At 40.8% G+C, this 17,903-nt stretch overlaps 1 long non-coding RNA gene across 1 annotated transcript in view; it reads right to left on the bottom strand.

The window, feature by feature from the left end:
* The window catches only part of LOC125709784 (uncharacterized), a 32,301-nt gene extending 14,405 nt beyond the window's left edge, over positions 1 to 17,896 (bottom strand). Inside the window, exon 1 of the long non-coding RNA XR_007382835.1 lies at positions 17,753 to 17,896. This is a non-coding gene — a long non-coding RNA (uncharacterized LOC125709784). The remainder of the gene's footprint in view (positions 1 to 17,752) is intronic.
* Between the last annotated feature and the right edge of the window lie 7 nt (positions 17,897 to 17,903).

Raw genomic sequence — 17,903 nt, forward strand, 5'->3', positions numbered from 1 at the left:
TTTTATTAAAATTTGGAATGGAGCCTGCCACGTGCTACTGTGTGGTACATCGTGTAAATGATCAGCCCTGAGGTAGTGGTGAGGACAGAGGTAGGTTGGGGATTCTTTAATCATGTTTACTCAGTACAGACTTGTCTCTGTGATCTTCTGTTTATCCCGAGAATTTTTTTGGCAGCATAACCAACATTCCCAAGCGTCGCTCCAAACACAAAAATATCTTTAGATTTTAGTGGGGTCTCTTGTGTCTTTGCCCCCTGCCACCCACAACTTACTGTGGCAGGTTGTAGAGCAGAAATCTTCCACAGGGTGGCAGAGATGCAAGACGGCAAGCTTTTCCCAGGGTTAATAATTCAGGAAGCATGTTTTTCCTATTTTGAGGACATTAGTACGTAATGTGCACTGTGTAGGATTCTTTAAAGATCTGACACACAACTTTCAGTCTGCCCCTAGAAATCAAATTACAACTTCAACTGACACCAAAACATGAAAAACTAAATAGAAATATATCTTTAAAATAAAACTAATAAAACCACACTGAAAGCTAACTAAAACTAAACTGGATTTCAAATTAGAATTTAAAATAAAATCAGTGAAGTAAAAGAAAAAAACAAATCCTAGAATCTCAGTGACTACAGACCCACAAAACCAGGAGACACGAAGGTGCTTTTCTCTGATTTCTCCGATTGTTTTTGAATTAGCTAAGCCAACCCTATAAAAGCCCTATCAGAAAAGCAGTCCAAATAAGACCAGCTGAGTTTTATAGCATGGGTTAACTTTAGGTACAACCCTAGGCCTGTCACCACAGGAACACAAAACATCACGTAGCCTGGTGTCACTGAGACTCATTACTCACATTCACTCACATGCCACTTTATTAGATACAGCTGTTCGACGGCTTGTTGAAGCCAATATCAACCAATGTGGTGTCGGCATCACAATGTACGATCGTGCAGATACAGATCAGGAGCTTCAGTTACTCTTTACATCAAACCAGGAAGGGGAACCAAGGTGAATTATTTGACTTTGAACGTGACATGGTTGTTGGGGCCAGACAGGCTGATATGAGCATTTCAGAAACTGCTGATCTGGGATTTTCACGCACGAGCATCTCTAGGGTTTACAGAGAATGGGCCAAGAAAGAAAAAGCATCCAGTGAGTTGTGGTTCTCTGGGTGAAAATGCCTTATGGATGGCAGAGGTCTGAGAAGAATGGCCAGACTGGCTCAAGCTGATAGAAAGGCAAATAACCGCTTGTTATAACCAAAATATGCGAAAGAGCATATCTGAATGCACAACACATCCACCTTTGAAGCAGATGGGCTACAGCAGCAGCAAACACCGGGTGCCACTCCTATCAGCTAAGACCAGGAAACTGAGGCTACAGTGGGCACAGGGTAACCAAAATTAGATAATGGAATATGTCGCCTGGTCAGATGAGTATTGATTTCTGCAGCAACATTCAGATTGTAAACAACATGGATCCATCCTGCCTTGTATCAACAATTCAGGCTGCTGGTGTAATGGTGTGGGGGGATATTTTCTTGGCACGCTTTGGGCCCTTTTGTTTAAATTGAGCATCATTTAATTTGCCAAAGCGTACCCGAGTATTGTTGCTCACTAGGTCCATCCTTTCATGACCACAGTGTACCCAGCTTCTGATGGCTACTTCCAGCAAGATGATGTTCTATATCACAAATCTCATATCATCTCAGACTGGTTTCTTGAACATGAAAATTAGTTCTCTGTACTTAAATGGCCTCCACAGTCACCAGATCTTAACCCAATAGAGCACCTATGGGATGTGGTGGAACGGGAGAGTCGCATCATGAAGGTGCAACTGACAAATCCGCAGCAACTGTATGATGCTATTATTTTAGCATGGATCTAGGAATCTGAGGAATCATAGTATCTGAGGAATGGTTCAAGTATCTTGTATTGCTTCAGTCCATTTATCTCAGAGGTCGGAACTCAGAACTGGGAATGACGACATCATACACAAGTTGAGTGTTCCAGTACAGCAAGTCAGAAGCAATACCAGAGACCTGTTTCAAAAAGCAAGATTTCTTGCTTAGCCAGATAACTTTACCCCAGTTATCTTCATTCACTTACAGACTACCTTAAATCGGACAAGTTATCCGGCTAAACAAGATATCCTGCTTTCTAAATCAGGCCCCAGTTCTAGCCTGGTAATTGTTAGCCATTGTTAGCAATATCAGTTGATAATACATTATGCGGTATTTTGTACATAAAAACACCATAGCAACACATCCACAGATAGCAGTTGGACAGCACTGTGCGTACTAACGATTTAATGAGCCACAAATAAAACACAAGCGCTAATAAGTATTAAACTACAGCTTTAACTTCCGTAGATAATAGGTGCCATCCTGAATTCAGAGGTCAGGGTTGCAGAGATTCCTCCAAGATCACGAGTTGAAAGTCTGACTTCAGTGTTTCATTGCAGTTGAAATTTCTGAATAGGAACCCGGAATTTCTGAGTTACGAGTTCAAATGAAACACAACATATGCCTTGAAGAATTAAGGCAGTTCTGAAGGCGAAAGGGAGTCCCACCCGGCACTAGCAAGGTGTACCAGTGAGTGTACACAAGCTTAATTCATTCTGACCAGTGCAGGCCTGTGTAGTATAGAGTAACCAAGACCCTCTTCTAGGGGTTCAATGTACAGTCTATGAGTTGAGGTACAGGTCGACTTGTTTTGGGTTATAAGGCTACCTGTTAGATACCAGGAGGATCTCCAAGATAACTATATGCTGCAGAAGCACTAGGACCATAAGACTTCCTATGACTTTCTAGAGACCTGTTAAGGGGAAGGATTAGTTTCACCAGTCACAATCACTGGCCAGTGCATCCTCAAAGTAACGGCGAAGCAGGTGATCAGGTAAGCAAAGTGATGAAAAAGACTCCTGGGTGGATTCCAAGGCAGAATACTGCGTGTTTATTCCTCCTTGGCATTTTAAACACTGTTATGAAACCATTAATCCCCATTATAACAAATACCTAGTGAAACTGCAGACTTATTAGCTTAGCGCATTAGCTTGGTTATCCTTGTAATTCACTGGTATTTGTTACCTTATATAATGTTTCTTCCCTTGCTAATCTAGCTAAATTACATAAATAATTAATAGAAGTACTTTCTTCCTGACATCTGAGAATACCGTTTGCCAACTGTACACTATGTGTAGCGGTCTTGAGCAATCATTCCCACAAGCAGCTGCTGAAGGTCCATAGTATGGGGTAGATGGTGACCCCATGGAAAGTTGTCCAAAGTCTTTCTAGAATCTCTGAAAATGGTTCTTCTTTTGCTAATGATGAGCTATATGTCTGTGTGACGTTATTTGTGGGAGCCTATCACAGTTACTGCCATCTACCACCATTTTGACATTCTAGGGTAATATGCATTGCTTTAAAATCTTGGATTTTAAAATAAAATTATCAAGGAAGGTTAACAGTTTATTGGTGAGATATTGACTGATCTTCTGGGATTTGAACTTGGCACTTTCTTTTTATGAAAACTGAGATAAATAATCTCTAACATTTATGGTTGAGTTATAATAATGGTAAAATTTGGCTTTCTGTTCCATGAACTGAAAACAGGCTAGACGTCTAGTAGCAGTTAGTCAGTGTAGTTTGGGATTCACATGGGAAAACCCAGAGGCTCAGTTTGGTGGTGGGTTTGCTAAACTTGGAGTTCTCGTAAAGTTGCCTGACCAGTGTACCAGACCCCCCCCCCCCCCCCCAGAATTATTAGCATCCTTGGTAATGACGAGTAAAATGTGTTATCTAACCTTTAACTGAAGTAAATTTATTCTGGGAATAAAAAAACCTCATGAAAAAATATTTAACCCAACACATGTGGCCTGATTATTGGCACCTCAGTATTTAGTATTTCATGCAACCTGCCAACAAAACAGTCTTCTCCTATAATGCTTGATAAGATGAATCACAGGAATCGGTGACCATTCCTCGTTACAGAATCACTCCAAATATTTGAGAATCCTAGGTCCTCCTTTGTGGATGCTTCTCTTCATCTCACCCCTAGGTGCCCAATTGGATTTAGGTCAAGAGACTGAGACGGCCATGGCAGAAGCTCGACTCTGTGGTCACTGAACCATTTTTATATAGATTTGAGGATCTGTTTTGGATCACTGTCCTGCTGGAAGATCCAACCATGCTCCAGTTTTAGTTCCTTAGCAGAGGCAAACGGATTTCATTTAAAATCTCCCAGTACTTTCCGGAGTCCACAATACCATGTTTCCTAACAAGGTTCCCAGGCCCTCTGGAGGAAAAACAACCCCACAACATCACAGAACCCCCACCATACTTAGCAGGGGTGGGATCAGGTTGTTTTTTGAATAACCAGCCTTCTTTTTAAACAAACCCCTCTTTAGTATTTGGTGCCAAAAAGCTCTATTTTTGTGTCATCTGACCATAAGAACCCAATTCCAGTCAACGTTCCAGTAGCGTCTAATAACCTCCAGGCACTTACATTTGTGGTATGATGACTGCAAAGGCTTTCATCCAGTATGCTTTCCAGATTGTTTTTTATCATGGAAGTGACAGCTAATTGTACTTTCCCCACGATAAATTACCCATCAGTCCACCACCGTTGCCAAATACCCATCAGCCACCGGGAAAATGCCCAGTATACCCCAGATATATGTACGTGTATTCCTGGAAGGAGAGCAAGAGGGGATATGGGAAAAAAAGCAATCCAATGTCCCTGAACTGTGCAAATGGCAAATAAGAAGGATTTTGTGATACAGCTGTTTTAAAACAAACCAGACTGCCATCTGGTGGCAGGAAAGAAATAGAGGCACATATCTGGAGTCCTTTGTCACAGAGATGTCCAAGTAATGCGATGAAAACACACCTGCTTTCCTGTCATGCTGATTTGCAAAGTGTGAAGCACGGTGATCGATGTGGAGCGAGAGAAAATGAATACTGGCAGTGATGTGGTCAGTTTCTAAATGATGCCCTGATCAGCGCAGTTGGTACCTACTAGACCTGGAGCTGCAGCAAAGACACATTCATGCAAATTTCACTGATTCCTCAAATGAACAAAACATTCATAAGTTGCTCTAAGAGTTAAGCTCATCCATGAGATTCCCCCTGACCCATTAATCCAATTTTTCTGGCTCTTAACACTCTCTTGCATCTCATATTTCCAGCAAGCTGCTCACTAATCTTTCATTAATGGCAAGAGCTATTTAAAATATGTAAATGCTACATATTAGAGCAAGATATTACTCAAGGTGAATGTGCCATGAAATGCAAATTATTACACCCTGTATAGCTAAGCTGCATTCCTATCTAGGGCATGGTTTACAGATATGTGGATATTACTGTAATGCAACGAAGCCAAAGATGAAGAGCCTGTTCTCAAAGGTCACCGCAGAGTGAAATGTACTTTCAGCTCATTGAATAGTTGTCTTATTAGGTTCTTGCTTTGTTTGGAAGAAGTTATGTGACTCTTGCTCCAGTACAGCTTACACTCATACTGGGCCTTCATTGAAAGCTCAGCCTAGCTGCACTTATGCTTACTCATAGCTGACTCCTTGGCAGTCATGTTTGTAATGTTCCATTTGTCTGACTTGAATGTCACTTTAGACAAAAGCGTCTGCTACATAAATGTAAAAATGGGACGGAACAAGATGCTGTGAGATGATGAGAGTCCTGGACTCTGACTCATAAACTTCAAGCAAATGAGTAAATCGTAAACTCCAACCAGTGAAGCTGAATAAAAACGAGGTAGGGTGTTTGAATTCAGAAGACCTTGGAGCTAAGTAATGCTGCACACCTATTTATCTAAGTCAATGACTCTCAAAGCAGCCCTGAGGTCCCACCATCTGTGCTGCTTCCTGATTCAGCCAACATCATTAATAAATAAGGTCTAATTGGCCTGATATGTGAAGCAGAGAGCAATCCACAAGTAAGAACTAAAACTGACCAAACAAAACAACATGCAGAAACAGTATGCAGAAGACACATGACCAAAACCAGGAGGTGCTGACCGTAGTGATCTTAAGTGATGATCGATTACCATGGTATCTGTGCCCCGCAGACATCCGATGGTCATCCTACAATGTCCCCCGCCTCCTGCCTCCCCCCTAAGACAGTTGGACAGTAATCATTCAGACCTGTAGGTAATCCAGCAGATTCCAGGAGCCCAGTGTTGTATATATGGGTCACTTAATATGAAAAATTATTTACATGCCTGGGAAACATTAATACACTTTCACTCTGTGAAATGTCTCTGGGTACCAAGCTGACATTTTGTCAAGGATCCCAAAATGTCTCACTACACCTCTGACGACCATACATACATCACAAGTCATTTCTGAATTGGATGTACAGATATTTCACTTATAAACACAGTATTATAAGTTGTATATGGCTGGGCAAATATATACGGTACCACTCAAAAGTTTGGACACACCCAGATATGTCCGTCTGCATGGAAAGCTGTACTCATTTATTCTCTACATTTTAGAATAACTATAGACATCAAAAGTACAAGACAACATATATGGGATTATGCACTGACCAAAACAAAAGAACAATAGGAGTGGCAGCTCAGAAGGTTGTTAGTTCAAATCCTGTGGGCCGCAGTATGATCCACCATTCGGCTCTTAATCCCCGCTCCAGACACAAGACAAAGAACTACCCTGGATGGGGCACCAAACCTTTGCAGGGCTCACTCACACACTATTCACTCACACACTATTCACTCACACACTATTCACTCACACACTATTCATTCACACATGCACACCTATGGGCAATTTGGAAACTCCAATTAAGCTCAGCATATTTTTGGACTGTGGGGGGAAACCCACGATGCTGCCCCCTCCTCCAAAACCAATTCTACTGGGTTCAGGTCAGGTGGCCAGGTCATGTGATGCATCACTATAACGCCACTTGAGGTGTAATCAAACTTTTGACTGATACTGTATATATAACTATTACGTAGATCATAACTGACACTATATTTATAAATGAAATAGTAGGGCCTATAATTTCCAGTTTTCATAAAAGTCAGCTACGAAAAGAAAAAATTAACAGAAACTCAGCTTAACAGCTAGTTTGAGTAACAGCAAACTGCATATTCTAGGTACATTTCTCCACTGCTTGTTCACTGGCCTCAGGGCATGTATCTGCAGCTGCCAAACCGGTTTCCACGTGTTTCGCATGAAGCTGCATTATATCTGATGCACAGATGAGTGGTAAAAAACATATTGAATCATTAATAGATGCTTTTGGGCAATGCCTGTTACATCTGGATTATGTGCTGGGTAAAAAATCTGTGTGGTTAAGATCTATGAAAAAGTGTGTCGTATCTCTTATTTTTGCAATGAGCTTAGAGTATGTTTTAAAAATGCTTCAGTTTGTCATAGAATTAGGGTTTCAGTAAATGAAATACTCAGAAAATAGTACGTGTGTTCTCACCACTTTTAGAAAAAGACATTGTGATCTGTTGTCATAGCAACAGGAGTATACGTCGACCGTCTCTCATTACTGTTTCCGTGAATAACTGTGGACGCAGAACCTGTTCGTGCAAATGCATGTTTCACTGAAATACGGTTCATTTGAGGCTACGGTTACAGCACAAAAATCACATTTTTGATTATTCTCCAGCTAATATCTTTATATAGCAGCCTAGACGTCTTAGCACTTTAACGTTTTAACAAATCGCTGGAGTGTATAGGGAAACAGCGCAGCACTCATCCGGGTTTCGTCTGCGTTTTTTTTTTTTATTCCTCCGGAAAGTGAAACATGTTCACGTTTCCTTCCAACATGTGCCAAAAAGGGAGGCAGGACACTGAAAGGAACGGGCATGTGTCCTCACATTGTTACAGCAGGGCAGGACGAAGGGAAGGACGATACACTGAGCAGCACCAGCAAAAAAGGGGTTTATTAACAAACAAAACAGAATACAAAGGAGAAACCAGAAAAATAACGGGACCATAAGGGGTCAAAACCAAACCTAGTCATCCAAGACACCAAGTAAACGAATTACAAAGAAAACAAACACTAAAACTACAACTAGACAGGGAGCAATACCAGGAATAACAAAACCACAGATACGTAGGAAAGCAAAGGGGGGGGGGAAGCACATCTACAAACACGCAGAACAACTACAATGACTGACTAAAGAACAGAATGAGGGCAAGCACTTAAATATACACACTAAGAAGGGTCAACAAAGGGCAGGTGTGGACCATAACCAAAATCAACCAATCAGTTAAGGCACTAGGGAAAAACAAGCAGGTGGAATGAATTACAATTAATGAGTACTGGATAATATGAGCAGAACATGATTACACAAGGCACGGGCAGGGTAGACCATGAACAGGGACACAAAGCAAAGGCATAGACAAACAATACTAAGTGCTAAGGATGAAATAAAACCAATATATTAAAAAGGTGAGGCTCCCCTCAAGCTAATCTCAAACTCATGACTGGAGGAACGGCAGCCCCTGAGGCACACAGTGAATCCATTAAGCTACAAGGGGGCTGAGAGAGCAGGCAAACACAGTAGAGAAACTGGGAAAAGACATATGGGACAGAGCCGGACAGGCACCGACCCAAACACACATAGGATGGACATGTACAGGGTTGCTAACTTTGGTCAGCTGGCTAGCGTGAGATATTCAATTTGAGACAAGTCTGCACACGCATTTACATGTATGTAAGAGTATTACTGCCTGGTAAATAGTATGTAGGGTTTGCAAACTACCCCAACGTTTTTGATGTAGCCAATTTTGGGTTTATAATGAAATAATACAGATTTGCAGTAAGATTACTTGTGTGAGCGTGAGAATCAGAAAGCGCCAGATGCGTGAGAACTGGCAACCCTGCGTACAGTTGTGGCTTCATGTTTGCACATCAGAAACCGAAATACTTAAATTGCAACTGCTCATAGACATGAATTAAGTGAACTTGAATGGTTAAAATTATATTTCCTATGAAAAGTTTAGCAAAATATTTGACATATACAGGTCATATCAGCTTTCTATAGGTTATATAATGTTTTCTGAACTAAACTTATATTTTTCTGCAGGAAACTGTGGGATACAATTGATGTTTCCAAAGGCCATTATATTTCTTAAAAATGTAAAAATTGTACTGACATATAAAAAACTTTATCTAAAAAAATGTAAGCAAAACGGGTTGGAATCCGGCCCTTGACGGTTAATGATATTTCATAACCACTATGCCATATATGCCACAAATGCTACTACATTATTTTTTAATGTTAATGACCCAAATATACTTTTATTAACGAAATGTTACCGTGTTCCTTTTAATAGACATTCGTTTTTAATCTGTGGACAAAACGATGGCATTAAAACAAACGGTTTTCTATTATTTGGACCTTTCTATTAAATAATCAAATTTGCAGACTGTAAATTCCTACTTGCATTCTAAAAAATCCAGCTGAATCCTGCTTGCAGCGAGATTATGCAACAGTATAACACAGTCTTGATTAGCACAGATTATACTGGCAGACCCAATTAGGATAAGCTTTAGTTCTTCTTCGGTATACAGGCATTTACTAGTCCTTCGTGGCTGCTGCAATGTGCCATCTGGGACTTTTAAATCCAGCCACCAGAGCAGCGTCTCACGTGTAGCCGTTCCCGATCGCTCCTCCCCCTAGCGCTCAAGCAAGTGCGCTTGGGCGGTGCTTACTGGGGACGGTAATATGTGTACCGTCAAATAAATTTGTTCTTCACGTTTTTAATTGATTCAGATGTAAATCGGCAAATATCCATCTCATATAGCAAATCTGCATTGTACAGCTTTTGAGGCCATTAATGGGCCTGTAATCAACCAGCTTTCGTGTAAAACGACCCGATAGACCAGGATCACGTGGAGGCGCAGCCTCGCGCTCTGTGGTGCCACATTACGTATCAGCGGTTGCGGCTAGAACAGCTAATTACCATATTTTTTGTCAATTTTGATGATACTGAAAAAAAATGTTCTGTCTCTTTATCTCGACATAAAATTACGATTATTATACTAAATCAGCCAGTAATCGTAATTGCCTTGTTAAAATAATAAAATGGTCAGACGTCATTCCTAGCTGAATTAAATTATATAAACTTCTAAGACTTAATTCCTCGAGTGGCCGAACACTCACGTAGGTTAATTAAATGAATAAATCGCTCACGTGATATAAGAATTTTGTACTTGTCCAACCATAATGATCTCCTTAAAATTTCGCAAAAAGAAACTATATGAAATAATTAATTACATAACGAATGGATGGATTATTGCATTAAAGGTTTATTTCTTTCCATTTGACGCTTCATCAAACAGATAGAAAAAAATGCAAGAAACTAGTTCTAATAAAAATTATAAGAAAACAATTTTGAAAGTTACTCAACAAGCGAGAAATGCATTTTTATTTTAAAAGATGTTGAAAGAGCATGTTAAGATGCCTTTCAAAGGCATCCTTACATTATGTATTTGAGAGAGAGAGAGAGAGAGAGAGAGAGAGAGAGAGAGAGAGAGAGAGAGAGAAATTGCAACACAAAACATCCAGTGATGAAAAGCGCTCAGATTTGCATAGTAAAATGGAGGAACTACAGAAGCTCTTACTAGAAATAACTTCATACTTGCAAATCAGTTGGTGGGCCTAACTGTGTTGTTTTTATATATTTTAGATACTTTTCCATCCTGTCTGATATTATGAACCTTAAAAATGTCATTGTGTTTTTTAGTCCTTTGATTCTTTAAACTTTATTACAAACACCATTCTATTTCTGCGTAGGACCCTTTGTTGCTCTCAGAATCATTAACGTGCTGGAAACATTCCTTTGAGATTGTGATCCATGTTAACATGGTTGCATCATTCAATTGTTACAGATTTGTTGGCCGTACATTCATGCAGCAAATGTCTTTGCCCTACTATATCCCATAGGTGCTCTGTTGGATTCAGATCTGGTGACTGGGGAGGCCATGAAGTACAGTGAATTCATTTTCTTATTCCTGGAACCAGGCTGAGATGAATTTATCACATGACATATTATCAAGCTGCAAGTAGCCAAAAGAAGATGGGTAAAGTGAGGCCACGAAGGGATGCACAAAAACCACAACAAAACTCACATAGGGTGTGGCACTAACAATGCTCAACTGATATTAAGGACCCAATGTGTGCCAAGAAAACATTCCCAACATCATTACACCACCATCACCAGCCTGAACTGCTGACACAAAGCGGGATGGGTCTATGGATTCCTGCTGTTTATGCAAAATTCTGACCATACCATCTGAATGTTGCAGCAGAAATCAAGAGTCATCAGAGCAGGCAACATATAGTTTACAACTGCCAGTTTGGTGAGCCTGTGCCCACTGTAGCCTCAGTTTCCTGTTCTTAGCTGACAGAGACAGAGCTTGACGTGGTCATCTGTTATTGTAGCCCATCTAGCTGAAGGTTTGATGTTTTGTGAACTCAGAGATGCTTTTCTTCTTACCATTGTGTTACATCAGCTGGATCGAAACAAGTGCTCCTGCTTTTCCTACTACCAAAGAGTCTCAAGCATCCCATAATTCTGCGTTCTCTTTACAGGGTACTTTTTTACCACACCAGGTACCATCTTACTTCAAGAAAGTACTGAAAATATGGTACTTCAAGGTGTTGGTTTTAGTTTGGCCTGAAAACTGGTACTGGCACTAAATGACGTTACAGCGCGAAGGCAGAGTATTTTGTGCCTAATTCAAAAAATGGCTGTAGTATATTATAGGGCTGACCAATGTGCAATATTAATACCAACATCACATGTTGTGCATGTGCAATTCTTACTTTGCCAGTCAACTAGATTAAGATCAGGCTTTTTCTTATTTTCAGTTCTGTATATGGACATTATAGCGCAAGGAGTTAAAGTTTTGCTAAACCATTTTTATTTCAGGGCCCCACTAAGCTAAGTAGGAAGAAGGGCCGGGGCTATGAGAAGGCCACACTGCTGGTAGTCTCCAGAAGTCTTGTGCGCTGGCTGTCCCCAGAGAAGGGTGCCTGGCTGTGGGAGTCGCTGGGTGTGGGGTACCCCGGCCAGGTAGACCCCCTGGAAGGGGTATTAAGTCCCCTTAAGGTGCGCAAGGAGAAGGGCTGGCGCCAGGGGGGACCTGCCGTGCCAGTGCCTGCCAGCAGCTGAGCTTTGCCGTTGCCCGTGAACTGACATCCCTCCCTCCCCTTCATTGGAGCCACTAGCAGCTGCCACAGGACCCCTGGGATTTGCTTCAGAACTGAGGTGGGGACTGGGGGGTGGTGGTCACCAGGACAGTCGATCCAGAAGGCTCACGAGCAATGTACATAGCCCTTGTAATGTTGTTATAGTTATAGTTACCTTGCAGATCGAAGCTTGTATGTTTGCCCGTGTGTTGTGTGTACCCTGTCTGATCCTCGTTTGTTCTTAGCTTGTATATGGGTTATATGGGCTGATATTTGTGCCACTAGAAACTGAATATGAATTTTGTATATTTGAATCTGTAGTTATCCACATTACAAAACTGAATCTGAATTCAATAGTTTGAATCTGAATTCCAGTAACTTGAAACTGCATTTATCCTACATATTATGACACACATCCAGGTCCTTCATGAGGGTCTAGCTGCAGACGCCTGTAGAGTGGAGCTCCACCGGAAATACGTCACTCCACAGGAAACATGTGATCTTTAAGGACGTAAAGTGGAGCTCCGGTTAGGGTGAAGGTTTATTTGCTGTATCACAAAGTGGAGGTCACGTGTTTCCTGTGGAGTGACGTATTTCCGGTGGACTTCCATTATACAGGCGTCTGCAGCTGGACCCTTCTCGGGTCCTTGAGGAAAAGTAATCGACGCAGATTCACAACGCAACTCATTTCCACGTTTACGACAGTTCTGCAGGTCGGTGTAAAGAGGAGGCGTGTGCTGGGATGTCGCAAGTGCATTACCTTATGTTATATATGAGAATAAGCTTTACATACACAACCGATAGCATAAACATTAACCATACGTCTGGTTAGTATGGTAGTATATGTGGTTAAATAAACGATTTCTGTTACTGCTAGTTTATGTTAATATAGTAGACTAACACAAAACTAGCTACGGATATGAATTTTACTTCTAGTTTAGTTTGTTATGGCTCGCCTGTTCATCTCATGTGGCTTTCTAGCAGTGTTTATGCTAAATATCTTTTAAAATATTCATCTCGCCGATATGAGGCAGAAATCAGTATTCATTTTATGTGAGTGTGGAATATTATTTAGCACTTCATAATGCATAGAGAATGTAATCATTAGGACTCTATAAGAAACTGATGTCAATTGTGCAGAGACTGACTTTGTAACCTTCAGAGAATGCAGACCAATTACTGCTGAGCATAATGTGAGGAAAACAAGTATGAATTAGCTTAGCACCTTGTGTTGGCTTAGAGGCATGTGTTAGCTATTTTGTTAGCCTTTGATGTATGAATATGTACTTTATTAGTGCTGCAGCTTATTCTGCTGGATAAATATAACCTTTGTCAGCTGACGTCACACTTGCTATAGCCGCAGTGTATTGTGGGTCGAATCGCCATTTTGGGTGTATACAACTCAAAAGCGAGTATTTGCGTGTGGCATTATTTTTGGTAAGATGGGACACTCGTGCTGTGTGAAAGGCTGTCAAACTAAATCACATGGTAGAAATGGCAGAAAGGTGGACCACAACATGAGATTTTTTCGGTTTATCAGTGCTTGTATGTGTATATTCGCATGCATGGGTTATAAGCCGCAATGCTGGGTAAGGCTGTCACTGTGTGCTGTCGCTGTGTGCTGTGCCCCGTCAAACCAATGCCCAACTACAGTTTAAGTTTAGAAACATTTGCAAGTACAGTTTTTAACGTTTCACATAATGTCTGGAAGGATCTGTATAAACTCATTGTATACCGAACCTGTATTCTGCTTGCCACTTATATTTTGTTTTAAATATGGCCAATAAAGTTATGTCCATAAAATGACATTTTTGTGGTGTTCTTGACTCTTCCTTTCTTAAACACCTAAATTACTAGTGTGTTTTTGGTAATGAAAATTGCCTATTACTGATTACATAAAACATTACATTTTTGTGGAGAAAAAAACACTGAATATGAAATATTAAGCATTAACCAAATGTGTTTACATCTGTGATACACTAAAAATGGCGAATGGGGGCGTGTCCGATGCAAGGTTTGCTACAGAAGGAAGGTATTCGCAAAAGTTCACGGCTGGGTATTTTAAAAACACAACTAGAGATGGTCATGCCACCATTATGTTCAGCCGAGAGACCAGTATAGAGATGAACAGTAAAAGAGATGATTGACAAGCTTATCACCTAGGGGTGTGGGGATCAATGGAGAAAACAACGATGATGAATGGTTGAAGAAATTATGATGCTTAAGTGACGATATATTGTTACACGATAAGAAAATGTATAAAAATTAGTGTAAAACAGTAATGGACACACTCCTGTAGGGTATCCAGCCTTGGCTGTAACCTCACTGTGGCAATAAAGGCTGAATCTGAAGATCTACACAAGCGGCTCCTGATTGGTGGGGAAGAAAAAAACACAAAACGAGTGCATCTATACACATACCCCTGTGTCGATCTAAATGCACAGTTATAAAGCGGGTTTGAAGTGCTATGCTTCTGCTCTGCTGCATGTCTACAGCGCTCTCTGTGTACTGTGCTAATACCCGGGAGCGTCAGTTGAACTGGCGTTTAATATGGTGATCTGTATAAGCAGGGCTCGAAGTGGAGACATGACCGGGAGAACAGCGGCGGGGGTGTTGGGAACAACAGAAGCGCCTCAACAACACTGTCGGTACTGAGTAGTCGAGTACTGGCAACTTGTGAGAAGTGGTGGTACGATAAAGATTAAATATAGCAGTGCCGGTACTGCCTAATTTTTAATACGTGTATGATGACTGCGTATATGACCCCGCATTTGCGTTGCGACATCCCGGCACACGCCTCCTCTTTACCCTGACCTGCAGAACTGTTGTAAACGTGGAAATGAGTTGCGTTGTGACCCTGCGGTCGATTACTTTTCCTCAAGGACCCGGATGTGTGTCTCAATAAGTTGAAATTAAATTTATGAACTGAAAATTTTCCAAATAGGAAAAGTTATTGGAATTCAGATTCAAACTAATGAATTCAGATTCAGTTTTGTAATGGCGACAACTGTAGACTCAAATATATCAAATTCCTATTCAGTTTCTAGTGGCACAAATATCAGCCCATATAACCATCCCACCGTGCGCACATTATAGTTCGATGTCTGACCAGTTTGTGAGTTTCCCTTCTGTTGTCATAAGTTGATATGCCGGTCATTGATCAATCATATGTTTCGCACAGTTTTGTTGTTTCCTTTTACATAAGAACGTAAGAAATTTACAAACGAGAGGAGGCCATTTGACTCATCAAGGTCGTTTGGGGAGAACTTAACTAATAGCTCAGAGTTGTTAAAATCTCATCTAACTCTGAACCCAAGGTTTCAGCTTGAACTACACTAACAGGAAAACTCTAACTCTACTCATACTCTAACTACACACTGTGTAAATAAGTGTTTTTTCAAATTCAGTTTAAAATGTTCTATCTCGATAATTTCCACTTATGGCCACGACTCCTTTGCAGTTAAATGAGTGCAATAAACGTTTGCATTTAAGAGAAACAAACAAAAAAAAATCGATGCAAAGAATCGTGATCTCAAATTCTCAATTTCCATAATCATGCAGCTGTACCCTAAACTACTTATGACATATAACTGAGTGTGTATGTGCCCTGTGCTGGACTGGCATCCCATCCACATGGTGAGCCCTGAGCTCCCTGGGATAGGTTCCAGGCCCTTGTTTTTCAGTTTGTAGCTCCGCAGATTAAGGATCTGTGTCCTTTTCTGGAAGATTATGGGTTAAACTGTCATGTCCAGCAAAGTATGATGTCACCATTGGGCCTGCATAGAGGTCAATATATATAAAGAGAGTATGACCAGATCTTATTCACCAATTTGAGTGAATTCAGTGGATTACCCTAAATGTAACACTTTCATTATCCCTGGATTTTCCCCAGAATTAGGTTTCTTTAGATCTGAGGTCTCTATCAGTCGACTGAGTGGAAAGTTCAAGTTTTAACCTGTTTTCACGAGTGACAAGTTGGCTTTTGTCAGTTGTTCCCTGGGAGTGGCTGCCAGGAGGGACGCTTCTATTACCAGACTCTCAATCCATGTCTGTGCGCCGGACTGCCCTCCAGCACTTATATAATAGAATGCTAAAATTAGTAAACCTTATTATTTGCTATACATGGAGGGGGAATCTGAACAGAGGATGGGATTCTGCCCTGACTAGTCATGGTCACAGTGGAAGGAAGCAAGCATGCTAGATACAATTTTTTTTCATTCAAACTTGAATTTAAGCATATTAGCAGAACATTGTCAAAACATCAGTTGAGTAAGGCTGTTTACCTGATTTAAATCCCATAGCATATGAAGCCATGAATGCTAGAGTGGCCTGAAAATTAGTCTCAAATTTTTCCATTAAAAAAATTAACAGAGAAAGGTATATTCTTAATAATAAATTCCTGTGGGCAAAATGTACGGCACATTACTTCCTTTTTCTTTGTGGAGCTATGTGCTGAAAAGGCTGGAACAAAACAGAACTGGAAGCCATCTAGGGAACATTGGACAGTTTTCACATATCCCATCTGGCTCTCCATAAGACACCCATCAGGGCACAGGGCTCCTGAAGCAATTAGGTAATGGCCTTGCTGAAGGGCCCAATGGTGGCTGGCCACAGGATTTGAATGATAAATCCTTCCTATCACCGGCAGGGTTCTACCCTGGCGAATCAAACTGAACAGTCTGACCTGCAGACATAAATTAAATGACCATAATGCTAAATATTTGTGATGGCATGCCACTGGAATGTCTCGGAAGCAACAGTGAGGAGTGTGGTTACTGGAAGGCAATCCCAGGGACAGTATCCCTGCTGTAACTCTATTCAGGCCCTCAGTTCAGGGTGAGTCTGAGGATCAAGGGAAAAGGACTGTCAGCCTTGGGTTCTGAGTGTCTCTTTATGAGGACTACCTACAGAAGGGCTGCTCACATGGATACACGCAGCCCAGCCGTGAGCCCTCCGAGATGCCGAGGTCCTGCATCATGACCTACTGCTGACTTTGAGTAGAGTGCATCCTTATGTTGGGATTTTTCCTGTTGTCTCTGAAGTGTCTCTCTGCTGGGCCCAATTCCCCTTTGGTACTAACCAGTCTTTCATCCCACCATAATATCATAAAAATCTTGTCTTATATTATGGGTAAATATCTTATGTAGGGTAATCAAATGTTGTATTTATCAATTTATGTAAATGCTTTGTGTTTTACGTCTATATCTGATTAGTCATAAGTGGAAATGTTTTTTTTGTTACAACAGATGCACAAAAATAATTTAGGTGTTTATATGAAAACATACTCATAATTAATCAGAAAAAATGATGATTTAGGTTTGACCAAACCAGTTCCATTACACTGGAATTATAATGAGTATACTAGAAACAAATGGGAGAAGCTCACTTATATAAAGTGTTACATAAAACAATGTACCCATCTACTCCCATTTTTAGGTTACTTCAAGCAACACACAACTATCACGACCCTCTCCTGTTCTATACTTTTGGAAAAAGGTGTATCCTTTTATAAGCACTTCAAAAATTATTTCCCCAGTTAAAAATATGATTTTGCAACAGACCTGATATAGAACGGTGAATCTTCCTGTTCTATTCCGACAGTCGCTGGTAAGTGGTTATACAACGTTTTGTGTAATTATATAAGCGGGCCACAAAGCGGACCAATAGGTTCATGACTCGGCAGTCACGTGTTGCCTTTGACAGACACACACA

Source organism: Brienomyrus brachyistius, chromosome 16 (assembly GCF_023856365.1).
Source record: "Brienomyrus brachyistius isolate T26 chromosome 16, BBRACH_0.4, whole genome shotgun sequence".
NCBI classification, from domain to species: Eukaryota; Metazoa; Chordata; class Actinopteri; order Osteoglossiformes; family Mormyridae; genus Brienomyrus; species Brienomyrus brachyistius.